Source organism: Diabrotica undecimpunctata, chromosome 3, assembly GCF_040954645.1.
Source record: "Diabrotica undecimpunctata isolate CICGRU chromosome 3, icDiaUnde3, whole genome shotgun sequence".
NCBI classification, from domain to species: Eukaryota; Metazoa; Arthropoda; class Insecta; order Coleoptera; family Chrysomelidae; genus Diabrotica; species Diabrotica undecimpunctata.
The window spans coordinates 9,765,469-9,784,553 of NC_092805.1; the positions used below are offsets into that span (position 1 = coordinate 9,765,469).

The 19,085-nt window shown below is 34.7% G+C and overlaps 1 protein-coding gene across 1 annotated transcript in view; it reads left to right on the forward strand.

Moving 5' to 3' along the window:
• The window catches only part of aPKC (protein kinase C iota type), a 236,392-nt gene that overhangs the window by 50,193 nt on the left and 167,114 nt on the right, over nt 1–19,085 (forward strand). The gene's annotated exons all lie outside the window — the stretch shown is intronic.

Consider the following 19,085-nt stretch of genomic DNA (forward strand, 5'->3'; position numbering starts at 1 on the left):
CGTAACCTAACAACACAACACACATAAAAATGTATGTACTATTCGTATTGAAGTATAATTTTTTCATTTTTACTTCTGTCATAACGTTATAATTTATGATTTTTGCTCGGTTTGTTTTGCCAAGATGTTAACAGACGGGAAAACTTTTATTCTTTTAACTCAATGAAAACGCACGGATCGTAAATAATAACTTTGAGCTAACATCTAGACAAAGGAAAAGCGTTATCTATTATAGTTAGGATCAAATTAATATATTAGAGTTAGGAAGGAATTCGTCAGCAAAGGATTTTTTAGCACATTTTGCCTTGTGACAAGGACTGTAATAGTGCTTATTATTTCATCCTTTTTTTATTGTAAATCTGATTAAGTACTTTGGAGACACTGTCTCAATGTTTAAAATCAAGTAGTGTTGGTTTGCTTTATAACTTAACGTAGTTAAATCATTCTTTTTAATTTAGAAGTGTCTTCATATCTATTGTCAATTTGCTTATTTACACTCTATTTGGAAATACATGATAGGACATTAAATTAAATTAAATTAAAAAAATACGGGACGGTCGTAACACAATGCTCCTTCCTTTATAAATAATAACTGGCCTATCCGGGACCGACTAAAATCAACAGGGTGGATCACTTCCATGGTATGGACCTAATCTCTCGATATAAACTACCTTGGGCTACTTGGACTACCTTGGTCCTTGGACCAAGAAGTCATCTGTTTTTAATCTTGATCAAGGTGTACCGCAAGGCTCCGTATTGGGACCCTTAATATTTCTTTTATGTGTCAATGATTTGATAAATTTTTTAACTGCAGACCATACAGTTCTTTACGCAGATGATTCAACAATTGTAGTTGACGAGTCAACTGAAGTCGAACTCATTTCAAAAATGAACTTAGTAGCACAGGAATTTGCAACCTGGTGTAAAAGGAACTCTTTAATGGTAAATGCAAAGAAAGCTATTTGTATGCAGTTCTACTCGCGCTGTAATCCATCCCATGGTTGTAAAGTCACAGTTAGTTCTGAGGAAATACCCTTTAGTGATACAACACTATTTCTTGGTATCATTCTAGAAAGTAATATGACATGGGATGAAAATGTCACTAAAGTCTGCAAAACAATGAATAAGGGTTACTATGCGATCCTTCAGTTGAAAACCCTATTTAACACCAATCAATTGATAAGTGTGTATTATGCATTGGTTTATTCATATATGGCCTATAATGTTGTCTTGTGGGGAAACTCTAGAAACTCTTCTAGAGTTTTTATAACTCAAAAGAGAATTCTTAGATTGATATTCAATATTGATAATAGACAATCGTGTCGTAAATATTGTATTGAACACAGACTGTTGACTTTTCATGCTTTATATATTTATAAGTGTATTATTCACGTCAAAACTAAATTTCAAAATTTTACCCTCAACTCTGACTTTCATAATTACCCGACAAGACACGGGAGGTTGATAAGCGTGTGTAAACACTCCACAACTCTCTTTGAAACTAGCCCTGATTTTGCAGGATCTAAATTTTACAATTGATTGCCACTTAATATAAAAAATGAAAATAATATTCAAAAATTCAAAAATAAATTAAAAGCATGCTTGATCCAATTATGCGTTTACAACCTAAATGATTATTGTGACTAAATAAAAGACTACAGGGAATGATGACCGACGGGTTCAGAGACGCTCTATATCGCATATCTTTTTTTTTATATTAATCTATATTTTATTGATTATGTTTTATGTAATTGTCCTATATAACTTGTTGATCATGCTTTATGTACTATATGACTTGTCCTATATCACAATGTGATCTGATGGGATTAATAAAGAATATTCTATTCTATTCTATTCTTGCCGGAAACTGGATGCAGTAGATTAAATTCTTTATTTTCTGCAGGATGATGTACGGGCCCTCCCAGTTTCATTGAAATTTCGAACAAAGTCCTTTTGAATTTTATAACCTCTTTGGGAAGTTGTCCTGGTATCATGCTTGTCGAACATGGCCTTGGCTTTATCAATTTGAAGCTTCAAACTCTTGCGAGCAAATTCGAAGATTTTTTTCAGTTTTTTTTTAAGTTTCGATGTACGTCAATGATAAACGTTCTTCTTCGCAGGAGCGCAATCTTCCAAAAGTAAGGTCTTGAGGAAGCTTCATTTCTCTTCCGGTGATTATCATCGGTGGAGAATAACCGGCCGCTTAATGTTCGGAACTTCTATAGCAGGAATAGAGCAATTTAAGTATCACAATATTTTTGATTATCAGCGACCAACATTGAAAGGTAATAACAAACAGTTTTAATATGTCTTTCGACCATTCCGTCTGATTGCGGATGAAGAGTTGTTCTTGACAGAGTAATTATTGCCATAATTCTGATTCAAAAATTTCGTCCTTGATCATATATGCTTATATTGCTTTATATGCTTTATTGATCTGGAAAAGGCGTTTGACAGAATACAAAGAAAGGGCGTATGGAGGACATTAAAGGAAAGAGGAGTTGACAGGATAACAATTGATGTAATAAAGGATATGTACAATAATAATACAAATACGGTAAGAACCAACAACGAGGAATCCGAAGAATTTACTACAAGTCAAGGCGTCAAACAGGGATGCGTGTTGAGCCCACTGCTGTTCTCAGTGGTACTGGATGAAGCAATAAAGAAAGCCAAGAGAAGAATGAGAAAACTAACATTAGGATACTGGCAAATGAAACAGACCCAACTATCAGAGCTTCTATTTGCAAACGGCATGGTTTTGATAGCAGAAAACAGAGAAGACCTACAGAACAACCTTGAAATACTAGAAGAAGAACTGTCAAACATAAATATGAAAATAAATACAGAGAAAACAAAAACAATGATAATTTCAAATAAGAGAAAGACACACGCAATACAATTAAACGGAAAACAACTAGAACAAGTGGAACATTTTAAATACCTAGGAGCAATAATTGAATCAAACGGTAAACAAGACATGGAAATAAATGAGAGAATGGGACGAACAGGAAGCTTATGTAACACTATGAAAACAACATTTTTGGGGAAAAAAGAAATACCCGAGAGGGGGTAAAAACGGCAGTCGTTAAATCAGTAGTTAGACCTACAATCATCTATAATAGCGAGTCATGGACATTGACTGGGAGACAAAAATCTCGAGTCAATGCTATGGAAATGAGGTTCCTGAGGAAAATAGCAAACAGAAAGAGGACAGACAAAATACAAAACGAAACAATCAGACAAAACCTAAAACTAGAACCAATAAACGAAAAAATAGTAGAGGGGCAACTAAGATGGTTCGGGCACGTGTGTAGAATGTCGAATGAAAGATTAACAAAACGACTGTTTGAAACGAGAATGCAAGGGAAAAACAAAGAAACGAGGAAGACCAAGAGTTAGGTGGGTAGACGAAATCAGAAAAGAAGTTGAGAAGAAAGGATTGACATGGGAAAGTGCACGAAATCTAACACAAGACCGGATAGCATGGAGACAACAGTGCAAATCTTAACCCCACCAGCCTTACACCTAACGGTAGAAAGTAAGTAAGTTATGGGAAATCGATTTCTTAGAGACTTTCCTGTAGAACTATCTAACGAGCTTCTAGATGTTGATTTAGGCGACCTTCTGACCTTAATTCTTTGGTTCTACTTTTCTTGCTTCGGATCTTCTATTTTCATATTGAAAATTTTGCAGTATGCTTAATATTTGGGATATTGGTTATCTGCGGTAGTGCTTTCTGATTTTATCGAAATCTTGTTTCTTTTAATTTTGAGCGATATCTGGAAATACTTTTCGAAACTGATGCTCCTGGGCTGAGGTCAGTACTCCATTTAGCATTTTGTGATGTTGTAATGAGAGATTGTTGCATTTTAACATCCTAAATTCTTGCAGGCTTTCCTTATGTTTTAGATATCGAACTTTCAGCTGACTTTGGAAAATCTGATTTAGATGCTGCGGACCACATCTTGTCTCTAAAGCTTGAACGAAAGAAGTATAACTGGGAGACAAACTGCGTCATAAAAACTGTGCTATCAATAAATTTCACACCGAGTATAGTAAACGGATCAGTTTTTAACTGATCGTAAAAAAATCTTAATAATTTTAAATAATTATATAAATAAATAATAAATATTATTCTTAATTTATTTTTTGAATCAATCTTAAAACTATAAAGAAACAATTCCAGATCTATATTCAACCTTACAGCTCAAGACTTTTTAAAAAGATTTCCCGATATTTACGTCAAACATATACTGATTGCATATTTCGATTTCCTTTATAGCTGCGAGTATCTATTGCTTTTATATAAGGAAATGGAAGGTTTCCTTCTACATCCTAAATGTTTCTATCTACGTAGTTTGTTCTGCACTTAGTTTAAATCACGTAGGAAATTGAATGTAATTTGCATCGGCTCAAAGTTTCGATTGCTACATGACCCGATAACTTCCAATCAAACTGAAATGTATTTCAAATTAAAAGTATGAGGATAAGTTTTTTTATTCAGTAGTTTTTGTATATTAAAGATGTTTATATATATTTTTCGACGACTATCTAGAAATAAACTAATTGTTCAATAATTTTCTGTTGAATAATGGAGCATTACTTGTGAATACTCACAGTAATATCTCATTTTACTTTAGCATCGAATCTATCGAGGAGCTATGAGCATATTAACGTGTATAATTAAAAACGGCGTCAAGTGGCGATGGGATCAGGGCCGGACTCAATATTAATACTACTATACAATTATGACTAGTTGTTTAGAAGATTTAAACATAATCTAAAAAAGTGCAATACATTTTTAATAGACTATGATTTATTCAATCAAAATTAAAGGGGCTGTCATTGGGTAGCTATTAAAAAATCAAGTGATGTACACTAAATTTACTAACTGTGCGAGTATAAAAATGTAGGATAAAAATTGATTAAAACGTGGGAATACTAGATGCATATTGATTGATGCATATTGATATGTAGCGTAATAAATGATACTGTTACGCTATGGAGGAGCGTGCTTAATGGAAGATGGAAAATGCTCTGATCATTGACAACAAGATTACACAAATAAGGGTACTACGGTATGGGCTTAAGACACGAAAGAGAAGAAACTTTTGGGCACCACTCTATTTTTGAAGGAATAGGGAAACCTAGTAAATACGAGAATGGATAGAAAATTAGATAAGAGCGATAACCTAAAAGATATAAAGTGACGAGAACGGAAAGAAAATAAGACAAAAACAATACGAGAAAGATACAGATGGTTAGTAGACGCAACAAAAAGAGTAGGGAAGAGTATTTATATCCCGCTGTAAAAATACGACATATACACATAATACTTGACCAAAAGTTAGTTCAATTAACAAAGTTAAATGCCCTTACAACTTCTGACTTCAATATTTTGGGGGAGGGTTCACTTTTATATTCACTTTCAGAGTTTCTTCTAGTGTTGTCTGAGTATAGTTGCTGTGTGTAGTTTCTCCAATGTTGAAGTAGATCCTTGATCAGTAATTAATTTATTGTCCTTCACAATACTGTTAAAACTGCAAGGTTTTTGTGTGCATTTCTGCACACCTGTCTAGCAGCCACTGTTCTTTAGCTTTGCGACACTCTTTTCGTATTTGTCGGTTAATCTGCTGATGTTTGGTTCGGTCTTTGTTTTTAAATGATATGCGGTCGTCCATCATTGATAATATTTCGTCAGTCATCCAATTTCTTCTTTTTGTACTTTTGGGAAGCGATCAGAGACTTGGTGGTGGTTAGGATAGCTTTTTTAATACAATTTCATTTGTCTTCTATACTGGTTGGTTGTTTAGATTTTGCCGTGATATCCGCTATTGCCTCATTTAATTTTTCTGTAACTTTTAGTTTAACGTTAGGTTGTTTTAGGCTGTTTATTATCAATTTTCTTTATGGATTTTCTTTTAATTTTCTTAAGCTTAATTTTCAATTTTACTACTACGGGATTGTGATCAGATCCGATATCTGTTCCAGGGTACGTTTTTACTCCTTGCAATCCATTTCTGTATCTCTGATTAATCAATAAAAAATCAATTTGATTTGATTCTAAAAACAACAAACATAAACAAGCATACACGATCTGACACATAAATCATAACAATATGGCCGAAGCGAGGGCGTTTTTAGTCCGTGATGCCCTCTCCATAGGTTCTAACTCGATGACTTATGACCATGTGAGCCCTGTGACTGGCAGTACAATTAATCATTGGTCATTTAAAAATTGGAGTGAGCTGTGAAATTGACAATGACGTTTAAAAATCTAAGTATCGACATCGCGGAATAGTTTAAGCAATAGTTTAAATTTTCGAAAATGAAATTAATATATTATTAAATACGTTGGTTAACTGTTGTACCAGCTGTGTTACTCGATATTTTAAAAGCTCGGTGGCTGGTTTGTCTTTTCTGAGTTTTTCCGTTGTTATGCTGTTGTTTTGTGTTAATTTTTGTTTCGAATATTGTTATGTTCTATCTTTCAATGTCTATCTACAATATTCAGTTGTATTTTTGCTCGAACTAATTTGTAATCATTGCGCATATTCGCTGGACTTAACTACCTCTAATTTAATAATTGTTTATAATGCATATTTCTATTTGTTAACTTTATCCCACTTACTACAGCTGATAATATATGCGTAAAATCGAATGCTGGCGGGAAATTGGAAGAAAACAACAAACATGGCTCCTACCACGAACTTTCGATGGTGTACAGGCATACGAAGGGCAATAGCTTTTCTATATGATACAAAATAAAGCGTAGTGATCGCTAACGTCCGGGAGACCGCACAACTCACTTAAAAGAAGAGATTTTATTATTGATCTTTCTTTTTTCTCTTGGGTTGTTGAAAATTTCCTTATGTTAATATTTGTTATTGAGATACCAGTTGTTTATTCTGTCTTCGTTTTAAGCTCAGAAATATATTAGAAATTTTCCATTTACCGATTTCTGAAACATCATTAAATTTTTGATTTATATCTGATTTTTATATTATTCTATAAAAGTTACAATAGAAAATTCATACTTCATCTACATTTAGATGTGTATATTGTTCTATATGTGGGTTGATTTGATCTGTGTATTATTTATGTCGTCAATGCATAATCCTCAAAGGATAACGTGGGACTAAGCTATAACACGAAACGCTAGTGATATTGCCTCGAGGCTGAATAGAGTATCGAGTGTGTTCTAAATAGAATTTGCAGGTAATGGAGAGTAAGTTCTTTTATCTGTACAATTTCGATCTAGTCTAGTTTATACTACTTTTAAATAAATCGAGTTAAATCTAATAAAATAAGATTGTGTTTGTTGAATAGTTAGTATACGTGTCTTAAGAGCGATATGGAAAAAGCTTTTTCTACTTTGTGACGGGTAGCTCTGTTTGACACCAGAATCAGTAAAACACAAGTTTAATCTAAATACTAATATGTTCAAAATAAATATGCAATGCTAGGAAAATTGAAAGGGCAATGTATCGGTCAGTACCCAAACATGAGGAAAAACCAATCACTACTTAACCCTCCTTTCCACAGGTGACTTTCTTGTGACACAAATCCACGGGTGGGGTCTATCAGGACCAAATTTTAAACATCCTATTTCTCATTAAAAAAATTTTTTTTTTTTAATATTTTTAAGGCAACTTACTGATATAACGTTGTACTACCTAAATGTACATATAATATGTGTATCAATATGTATTGGTATAGTTTACTGCGAAATAACTTACACCATTATTTTTTTACAAGAGTTTATTAAAAAAATTATGAACGGCAAAATACAAAAGAAAAATATGAAAAAAGACAACATTATTACTCTATATACTTACAGTAATACAAGTAAAAACTAAATATCCAAAAATAAAATTTGAAACAGAAAATAGAGGGGGTTAAATAATGTTAATTTTGTTTCTACACGATTAGCACAACACGCTCTTATATGTTCCATACATAACCAGTTTTTACACAATTGGCAAAAATATCTAGTTTTTCTTTTTTTACAATACTTACACATCCCCGTTTTCCTGGGGCTGGGTCATCCCTCGTCGTTTGCTCAATTCCAGAAAATTTTGCAGCAAGTAACCGTGATGTTCTCGGTATACGCATATTTGGTGCTCGTTTTTTCATTTTTTTTCTGGACTACCGCAATTCCTAAAGACTTCAGAAACAATCGACGAGAAGACCGAAATTCTGCACTCGTATTATTGAATCTTAGTATATAATAAATGCATTTATAGCTGCAATGTTAGCCAAGCCATAGCACAAAAACAAGAAACGCCCACTTAGGGGTGCGGTCTGTCAGGACACTTCTACAGGTAGCGATTGAAGAGATTCATGCAATTTCACCAAATTATGCTAAAGTGTACTATTCATTGCCATTAAAAGGTACACCGAGTGTAGGAAAAAAATACAAAAAACATTTTTAAAAATTAAGCAATTTCATTTATGGTTGTCCTGATGGACCCCACCCGTGGGAAGGAGGTTAATCTAGGTTAGAGGTAGAGGTAGTCGGCGCATCGACGGAATTGTGAAGTCTTTTCCTAATGAGGAATGTAAACGCAAGTATAATATTATATCATCTTTGGAGGAATATGAACATTGCGTCTTCTTCTAAGGGTGCCTCTCCGTTCTGAACGTTGGCTGGCGATCATTCTGAATGAACAATGCTAGTTTAGTGTAATATTAGTACGCAAACAAATATTATTTGAAGAACATGAAAAGGTTTATTGAATTTGTGTAACTCGTCGTATTTGTATCGATATTCAATCATTTTTATTCTCATACATTTTAAAAATGACACAAGTGCTCTGTACAGGTGCAGTACAGTGCAAGTACTCTGGTAGAACTCGATTCTCTGTCAATATCTACGCTGTGTAATAGCTTTGCCGGTGTTCTATCTATATCGCGTTACAAATTGAATTTCTTGAATGAAAAATCTAAGAGAGTGCTATAGTTGTGCAGCTAAGAACAGCTGTTTAGAACAGTTTCTTCGAAAGTTAGAGTAATCAGGATGATTACCAACTTACGTAACACAGAAGAATTATAACACTTTGTTCTTCTGTTGCTCTTATACTTTCTGTTTGACATTACTTCAGAAAATAAAAGCAGTTTAACAAATTTAGATCTGATAAACCAAACATATTTAAAGCATGAAACGAATACTACGCAAATCAAATCTAGATTAGTAATATCGATGGAAAATGCTGAGAATAAAGATATAACAAAGGAAAAAACCGTCGATCAATAAGGTCTAACTAGTAAACAATATATTTTTGCAAACATTATTATTTATTCATCAAAATAATCTCATTCAGCGGCGAGAAACTCATTCTAACGCTTTTGGGCGATATCTCTTACCACGGAGCATATTTTAGATCAGAAAAAAAGTAGTAATCGCTGGAGACCAGATCTAGGCTACACAGTGGATGTGCAAGCAATTCAAAGTCCATTTCGTACATTCTTTCCATCGTTTTCATCGCTTTGTAACACGATACATTGTCTTTTCTCGAAAAAACAATTTTTTCTTTAACCAATAAGGCCTTTCCTTTGCGATTTCGGTTTTCAAACACTACAAAAAAGTTTAAACCTGTCCAAATGGCGCCGAGATTCATCAATTCGTTGTTGTTTTTGCTCTGATTTGAGAAAACGCAGCACCCATTTGGAAAACAGCTTTCTCATACCTAAATTTTTATGTATAATTGTCAAAATTCTACCCTTATTAAATGATTTGTCTTTATCTTCAAAATAGCCTTCAGTTTCGGAGATTACTTCCTCATCGGGGCGATATTTCTTACCAAGGAGCAGTTTTTTTAGATCGGAAAAAAGGTAGTAATCGCTGGGGACCAGATCTAGGCTACACGATGGATGCGGAAGCAATTCAAAGTTCATTTCGTACATTTTTGCCATCGTTTTCATCTCCTTATGACACGGTACATTCTCTTGGTGAAACAACAATTTTTTGTTGAACCAATTAGGCCTTTTTTTTGCGATTTCGGTTTTCAAACACTCCAAAAAACCAATATAGTAGTCACTGTTGATTGTTTCCCCATGTTGCGATTTGTTGCGTCTTTGGACGCTTTTCTCCGGGTGCTGTGCACTCAGATAACTGCCGATTTGATTTCGAAGTGAAGTGATGGATCCATTGTGACATAACGACGCAAAAACTTCGACTTATTCCGATTAAACCTGTCCAAACAGCGCCAAGATTCATCAATTCGTTGTTGTTTTTGCTGTGGTGTGAGAAAACGCGGCCCTCATTTGGAAAACAGCTTTCTCATACCCAAATGTTCTTGTATAATAGTCAAAATTCTACCCTTTGTAACTTTAGAGTCTCAGGTATCTCTTGCAACTTCACTTTGCAGTTTGCCAAACGATTTCTTTAAGTCAATCAGACACAGAGATTCTGGTCTATTATACTCTAATGGTTCCTCAGTAATTTTCTTTATGGCGAATATTGCATCTGTACACGACTTTTAGTACTAAAACCCTGTTTTTCATCTACTAAACTTATCCTCTGATTCATTAGTTCTTGTAAAATTTTTGTTAAGTAAGTTTGTAGGTTTTTTGCTAATATTTAACCAGTTTATACCTCTGTAGTTTTCTGGCTATTTTTATCTCCTTTTTTGAATAGTAGAATTAGTTCGTTAGGTCCCCATTCTTCCGGTATTTTATTAGGTTTTATAATTTTACTAATTAATGTTGTTAATTGTTCTGTCATTGCTGCTTCATAATATTTCAATAATTCTTGTGGTATTTCGTCTTTACCTGCAGCTTTTCTGTTCTCTTTATGTTCTATTCTGTTTATCATTTTGTAAGCGAAAATTTCTCTTCTTCCATGTAAATCATCTTTAATTTGACTAATACACTTTTCCCATGATTGCTGATGTGTTTACCTTGAAATCCGTTTTGCTTCTCTCCGAACTACCCTGTCTATTTCTTTATGAAACTTTTATGATTCTTTTACGCTAGGAATATGAATTCTAATTTTAGTAATTTTGCAAAAATGTCTAATGATTCTTCTATTAATTAAATAAGCCATTCCGTTGTTCAGTTTATAAATATCCATCTTACTATCTACATTCTTTATCGATTTCAACACTTTGTTTCATTCCTCTTATGGATGTTGAATGAGTAGTGAATACCGAATAAGGCTATTTATATCTAGAGCGCCATGATAAAATGGCTGATATTTTATGGAAACAAAAAAGTCCGTCTTTAATTTTTTATACAGTCGCGATGTATAAATCTTGTCTTCGATTTCGAAACTGTCATAGTTCTTATTTCCTTCATTACTCACTATTGACTTGTTTGTTGAGCACGGCGCCAAGATAATGGTATTTACTATTTGCATTAAGACATTTTGCACGGTATTTCGGGTCTACTTTTGTACTGTCTACTTTTAATTAAAGTAAACAGGAATGTTCTACCGGATCAAAGATAAACAATGATTTTGCGAATTTGTAATGTTTCCACATATATTAAATAAAAATATGGTTTTATCCGAAAAGAAGGAATAAAAATGAAATACAAAAAAATAGATTGCATATGAACTTATTGTTAAAATGTAATTGTAATGAAATTTTTTCGTCTTTCTTGCTTTCGCCTTTTAAGAATGACTGTCTCCTTGGGTTAAGTTTTAAAATCTTGTGCTAGTTTCTAAAGAGCTAATGCTATTTTCATAAAAAAACCATTTTGGATTTGGACACACTGCTTGGTTGTTGCTGTAAACTATATGATAGATTACCGTAAAAACTCCTCTGTACATCATTTTTTGCCCATCACTAACAGGACTGATGGAAAAACTTTAAGATGTTGCTTATAACTTTTTCCATCAATTCTTTCTTTTCGCGTCGCGTAATTTTGGTTTATTCAATTACACTTTTATCATACAAGTATGTATGTTACACTGCCCCGATCTATAAATTCCGATATTATTTTGACTGTATTTTATAACTTTGTCAACCATGGTAGGTATATGCACATCGGCTCCATACTATAGTAGGATATCTAAATTGTAGGTACTAACTCTTTTAAAAACATAAAAATATACAGGGTGTTTCAATAAAAATTAGGATTATGGACTATCCCAGACTTGCGTGGATCACCCTGTACATTCAAATTTATGTTTAAAAAGCGCACATGTAAATTTAAAGGTTAAGGTATCTCAACGTTTTTTATTATTTTTTAAAATAATGACACAAACAATTTTATTCCGTAAGTGGTTTCCACACTGTATAAAAATATATCGTTTTTTAATGCATTTTTATGACAGCAGTACAAGTTTCGCCTTCTTATTATTTGTTTAGCAGCTGGTGCCAGGAAAATGTCTTATACATATGTATATTTGCATAACAAAATATTCCGCGTAGTTGCAAACTCTACTCCAAAGGCTAAGGCCGGTTCACAACAATACCAATGTATAAATATTTATAGCCAAACATTGTCGCCAAATGGCGATTTAATTAAAGGTGTAAATTGTTTCGAAATCTTAGGAGTTCTCGGTAAAGACTAACCGAGTTATTCGCACAAAGTTTTCGTATTTGCTCTAGTTAAACATTAAGAAATAGAGGGCCCTTTGGGAAAGGAAACAAATGTGTTTCACTGAGTAGGTCGTAAAATGCAGAATAACCCGAGAAAATTGGATGTTGTGCCGTGAAGGTTGAGTTCAGAGTTTATTCAAACACGTCCCGCCCCGTGAAGTGTTTGTAGAGTGGTAAATCTCCGGAGTCATAGGCGTACACAACACCTGCTTCCATTACGAAGCGAGAGCTCTAAAGGCGATAAAATAGGTGGAGGTTATTTGTAATGGATAATAATGCTCTCGTGAGATGAGCCTCAAATATAAAATAGCTATACATTGTCTAATATTAGTGGATGTAATGAAACACATATAGTTTCTATTAGGGATATTCCTGTGGAAAATACTAGTACCATAAAATGCATACTGTTTTATTATCGTTCAGTATCAATTCTAATAAAAGTACTTCTTTACTTTGCTACATTATGCAGTAACTTAATAGCAAATTTTATAATACCACTAGTCGTCTTATAATGGGTATTTGAATGGTCTGTTAATTCTTTTTTCATATATATTCATAATATTTTTAATGAATATTGTTAAACTAATAGGGCTTAAAAATCAAATTCTTACGAATGTTCCTCCGTAATTCGCTAATCGTTAGGGATAATGCTTTTTATCGTTGGCATATGTTGCAACTTTTAACAGTTTATAACCTTTAAATTTACTTTTAAAAAGCACTCTGTTTGACAATATACTCGATACCAATCAATGATCTTTGTAGACAAATGGTTAAACATAAAACACAAGAATGTCACCTTTCGGCCGCTACTCACTTGAGGAGCAACCGAGGAACAGTCGCCCCTAAGCTGCTAAGTTGCGCACCTGGCTTTAATAAAACCAATCCTCTTGTAAACTGTTTTTGTATATTTGTATTTTTTTGTGGTAATTCCTGAATTCTATAAATGTGGCCGTCTCTACGCATACTTACAGATGGACCAATACAGAGTCTTGAAACGAATGGGCAAAGAGATGAAATTGTTCTCCTTCTCCTCGCTCCTTGAGTAGTCAGGACGTGGTAACACTCAAAATATTATTGGCTTGCTGTCTCCATTGGCTGAGATTCTTTGTCGTATGGTTGACTTTATGTAGGAATTTTCTAACAAGAGTCTTCATTTGGTCCTTCTATCGTCTTGGAGATCTTCTCTAGGTCTTGGGATTTTCTGGACCATTTGTTTCGCGATGATAAGTACAGTCTGTTACAGCTTATAGTAGAGGACAAGATTGAATGGTTCCAAATACTACAAGCAGCAAATATAATACATGCCACACAAAACAGAAAAACATATGGTATGGTGGTCGCCAACCTTCGGTAGAAGACCTCATGGCCTTCCGACTTACAGAAGAACTCTTGGAGTATTCTGTGTTCGTTTTGTATAAAAGGTTCTTGGAAGTTTTGACGAACTCTTATTAGCCATTTTCGATACATTAAGCTTTGTAAAAAAAAACAAGTTAATTTAGCGGTCAAAGGCTTTCATTAAATTGTTTCTTAGCGTTATTAAGTTAAGTCGAACTAAATGTTAAGGGCTGGATAGTTTGAAGAGCGTATTTCAGGTATTCATAACCGGATTCAGCCATTGAATTTGAGAGTTGCACATCTCTCTTTTCAATTCGGTTATTGGATTCTGTGATCAACTTAAGAGTAAGTTTAGGACGTCATCCTTATTGTTGAGGCTTCCTTGTGCTTCTATTTTTATAGCTGTTCTTATCGTTCTTCTGTTGTAGTGTTGGGTATCTCCAATCTGCTTGCAGCAGCTGAAACCTATTTTGTGTCCAGTGGCAGTATGTTTATGTGTGAGTAATTCTGGAGTGACTTGTTTATTCCTTGGATCTAGTTTTGTTCGTCTAGTCGGGTGGAGATCCTTCGGCTGATTTGTCTTATATATTTTGCTAAACACTCCTGGATTTCCATATGGTCAGTAGTCATAGTTATTATGGTATCCCTAATTTGATTTATGGTGCTATGTTTCTAATTCATCATCATCATCATTCTGGCTTTACAAGCCTGCGTGGGTCTTAGCTTCTTCAAGAATTTCTCTCTAGTTGTCCCTATCCATCTCCTTTCTCCGCCAAGCACGTATTTCCTCGATGTTATCAAGGAACCTTGGTATTACTAGCTCTGATTTGAACTGAACTGATTTGGTATTCCTAGCTCTTTTATTGCTTTGAACATTTCTCTTATATCACAGATTCGTAGGTTGCTTTTTAGTTTATAAATATGTGATGAGTATCTGTGCTATATTCCAGTGTTTGTTCTAAGATTTGTCTCAGGGTTACAATCGGGATAGACAGACATAAAGGCGTCTTGGATGATTTTTCGGATGATTCCAGGAGTGGATGCTTCTTGAGTTTGTTTACTGACATTTTGGACTATTGGAGTGAGGTGTTCGGAAGCCGCTTCAGGATTTTGGGAGCAGACCTCTTGAATGACCTGCTTCCACTACTGTTGCGTCTTTGGTTCATGTCCGTCAATTGTGACTGACACTTGTGATGTATGAGAGGAAACGGATTGGGAGTCTGTATCTGTGTACCATCCGTCGTCGGTAGGAGGTTGGACAGGAGCGGGTGTAAACTTTACCTGGGTGTCACTTTCGTGTCGATTCAATGGGGCTCTACGGCGATGAGCTACAGGTTAGCACCAGTGTCTATATCTCCCTGCCCCCTTATTTTTCAATAATAGGTTTGCAAGGATTTATAGACCGGCTGGCGCCACGCCCGTTTCGGTAGATGCTAGATTGCCAGTTTTGGTACCTTACATGCACATTTTGTACCACCACTTGGCAATTTCGCCTTTATTCTTCTTTCTGGTGGTCCTAGTTACCAGAACGCGTCCCGTTTTCCGTGGTACCGTTCGCGTGTTCACTATTTCTAGGATATTGCGACCGTTGACACACGTGGTTGTCATTTTCGCGCTCTTTTTAACGGCTGGACCTTGGTTTTTCGCGGTTTTTTTCTCTGGAACTTCACTGGTATGCGTTCGCTTTGAATGTTCGCACGAGACTGTGATGCCTCTGTGGTTAGAGCATTCAAATATATCTCCTTTTTGTGTTTGGTGGAAAGTATTCCAATATTCCAATCATTAGGGATGAATTTCTGTATTCATATTTCTTCTATAAGCTGCTGTAATGCCATTATGGTATCGTTGCCACCTTCTTTATATAGTTCAGCTGGGTCAATAATCGTTGGTGGTTCCTCCTCCCTCTCGTCTATTCCCCTTACCTCATATTTTTCGTCTTCCAGGATTTCTTCTTCTTCCTCTATATTAAATGCCTGGTTAAAGTAATCCACCCACCTATTCAATACATCTTTCTTATATTATATTTCTTATTTCTTATATATTCAACTTTCTTATAAAATGCTCTGAATTCTTTCTCCTTGTTGAGGTTTTCTATATATTTAACTTCCTTATTTAAGTGGTTTCGTTTTTTTCTTCTGTGTATCCTCTTCTCTTCTCTTTGTCTGGTAATTCTCTTCTAGTTCTAGCTATGTTTTTAATTCCAGTGTGAATGGGATTCTCTTGTGAATGGAATTTAGGTGTTATTGGAAATTAAGGAACTAGGATTCTCCATGTGACCAGATTGTTCGACTTTTATAGGACTTCTTTCTCAAACTAGGCTATGTAGAGGTTTGATACAGCTCAAGATAGGACAGAGCTTGTAGCTGCGTTATCTATTTATCTATACCTGGGGATATTCGAATAGAATGATTGAACATGGAGGCTGACCAAAATGCGTTGGTCTAAATGTAGATTTAATATGATTTCGATTAGATATCGTGAGCTTTTGACCTATGTTTTTAATTCGTCGGTAAACAAACTGAAACAAAATCTACCATCAGTTGAAAAGGCCCCGTCATACGTCACAATCTGTGCAAATCAGTACATCTTGGAATACGAAGTCCCCAACACAGGATGCGAGTTTTAAGAGGATCTATCCGGCTGCGCAGAAGACGGCGGAAACTGGAGATACCATATTGTAAAACTACCTTGCTACATAGATAAAACTTTTATGGGTATACTATACCTTTTTAACAGTCAGTATATTTATATATTGGCAAACGTGGTTAGTCCATTCGTCAGAGATTTGACCCCTAAAAATCATACGAACAAGCTGAATTTTGCCGAGAATATCAATTATGGGAACAGAGGCGAAAAACAATGTTAAATATAATTTCAATAGTTCAATTTCGTCGTTAATATTATTCCTCAACTGTACGGTGAAAACGCAAGGTTCTCTGTAAATTGATTTGCTTTTTCAGAGCTTGAACGGATCCATCTTTTATCGAACTTTCTACTTACTGGTATCGCTTAAATTTTTTCCATAGCTTTTTTTCCAAAATGGCTTCCAAAAAAAAATTAGATCGGAAAAATTCAGGGGAAATTTATTACAGTAGGGGGAAAACTATAATAAATTATATTAATTTTTTATCCTTTTTATACCAATATTACTAATCCCTTACAAAGCATATTAAACTGCATTTAAACTTCAATATTTATGATATGTGGCTAATGAACACAGTTCGCAGCCAAACCTCTCTCCATACACTCACACAAACTTCAATATTCTACTATATTCCAGTTGTCAGAGACGAAAATGCCACTAAACCTCTAAAAATCATACGAACAATATTAATTTTAGGACCCCAAAAAAGATACAAAAAAGTTTACCACTTTAAACCCCGGGCTTCCGCCTAAAACCCCCCTTGTAGGGGGTAAAAACGCAAAAAAATCGATTTACCAAGAATCTGTACGCCGTAGAAGAAAATATTTCAAATAAAAAATGTAGCTGAGATAATTTTGAACAAAAATGTTTATTAGCACTATTTGCGTAGAACGAACGCATGGCTACATTTTTTATTTGAAACATTTTTTTATGGTGTACATACTCTTGGTAAATCGATTTTTTTTCGTTGCCCCCTCTCCGTGGGGGGTTTTAGGGGAAAGCCCGGGAGAAAAAGTTTTTGAATATTTTTAACTTCATAAAATTGACATTTTCGGCAAAATTCAGCTTGTTCGTATGGTTTTTATTGGTTCAGTGGTGTTGTAAAACAACCTAATTGTAATCGTATTTATTTTATCAACTTGTACGCTCAGCTCTCGTGTTAATTTGTGTGCGACCGGCTCCCGCATATTCTCTCCCCACCCCGCGTTAGAGATCAGTGCAAATTTGCGTCTCGGCAAGTAAAGACCGGGTGTATTGACGATCCCGTGCAAAGTTCGTGAGTTATAGATGCGCCAACGTGTAGAACCGGTATTCTGTGTTAAATCATGTACCAGTTTTGTTTCTCTGAATACTCTGTTACTCTGTATTTTTGTTACTGCCCCTTAGCACTGTTGTAAAAGCTAATATTTGTATAACACTTTTTGTTACTATCATAATTGCGATAATTATCAATGTATTGAATCAGCCCTTAAGTTCACTATCAATAAATCGAAGGACAAAAGAGTCTTAAGTGTTCATTTGCTTCAATGGTCCTTAAATTTGCCAAAGTGATCAAAGCCAAAGTCAATCCGAAAAACCAAAACGTACCTCAACCTTGCACAATAAATGGGCACATTTTAGAACAGGTCAATAGATTTAAGTACCTGGGATGTTGGATCGATAGCAGCCTAAATCCTGATCTAGAAATAAGATCGAGAATAGAACAGGCAGGAAAAATAAAAAAAACTGCTTTGTGATTCTCGAATTAAACTCGAAATTCGACTACGTTTATCAAAATGCTACGTCTGGTCGACTCTTCTATATGCAGTTGAAACGTGGACCCTAAAAACATCAACCGTAAATAAATTAGAGGCCTTTGAAATGTGGATCTACCGGAGAATGCTCAAAATTTCATGGACATCGCATACCTCAAACGAAGAAGTGCTGCATAGAATAGGCAAGGAAAGAGAACTTTTTAACACAGTAAAAGTTAGAAAAACATCATACCTAGGCCACATACTGAGAAATAATAAGTACCAATATGCCCAACTTATAGGAAAGGAAAAATCGAGGGAAAGAGAGGCCTAGGAAGGAAAAGACTATCGTGGCTCAGAAACATCCGACAATGGACAGGGCTAAATTTTGAACAGCTAATAAGAACAGCTGAAGATAGAGAAGATTTTAAAATTGTAGTAGCCAACCTCCATTGAGGAGAGGGCACTTTAAGAAGAAGGAGGTCCTTAAATATTTTGGAGCAATTAGGTATACTACTACGCCTCCCTAAAATGTGGAAAGTTTGATAATAAATGTATCCTTCCCACCAAGTGGAATTCTTGTCTCTGACGACTGGAGTAGGTAGTTTTTTTTTGTAGTGCATTTTATATTTATGTCTTTTTTTAAACAACAAAAATTATCGTTTATTGCGGAGTAGAGCAAATATGCTTACAGTATTTTTCTATAAATTTAGGCAGGACGTACTTTATTACATTTTTTTAACATTGTTGGCAAATATGTGGGATAAAACACATTAAAAGTATTAATACGTAGCATCATTTGCCTATATAGAAGTATATTAC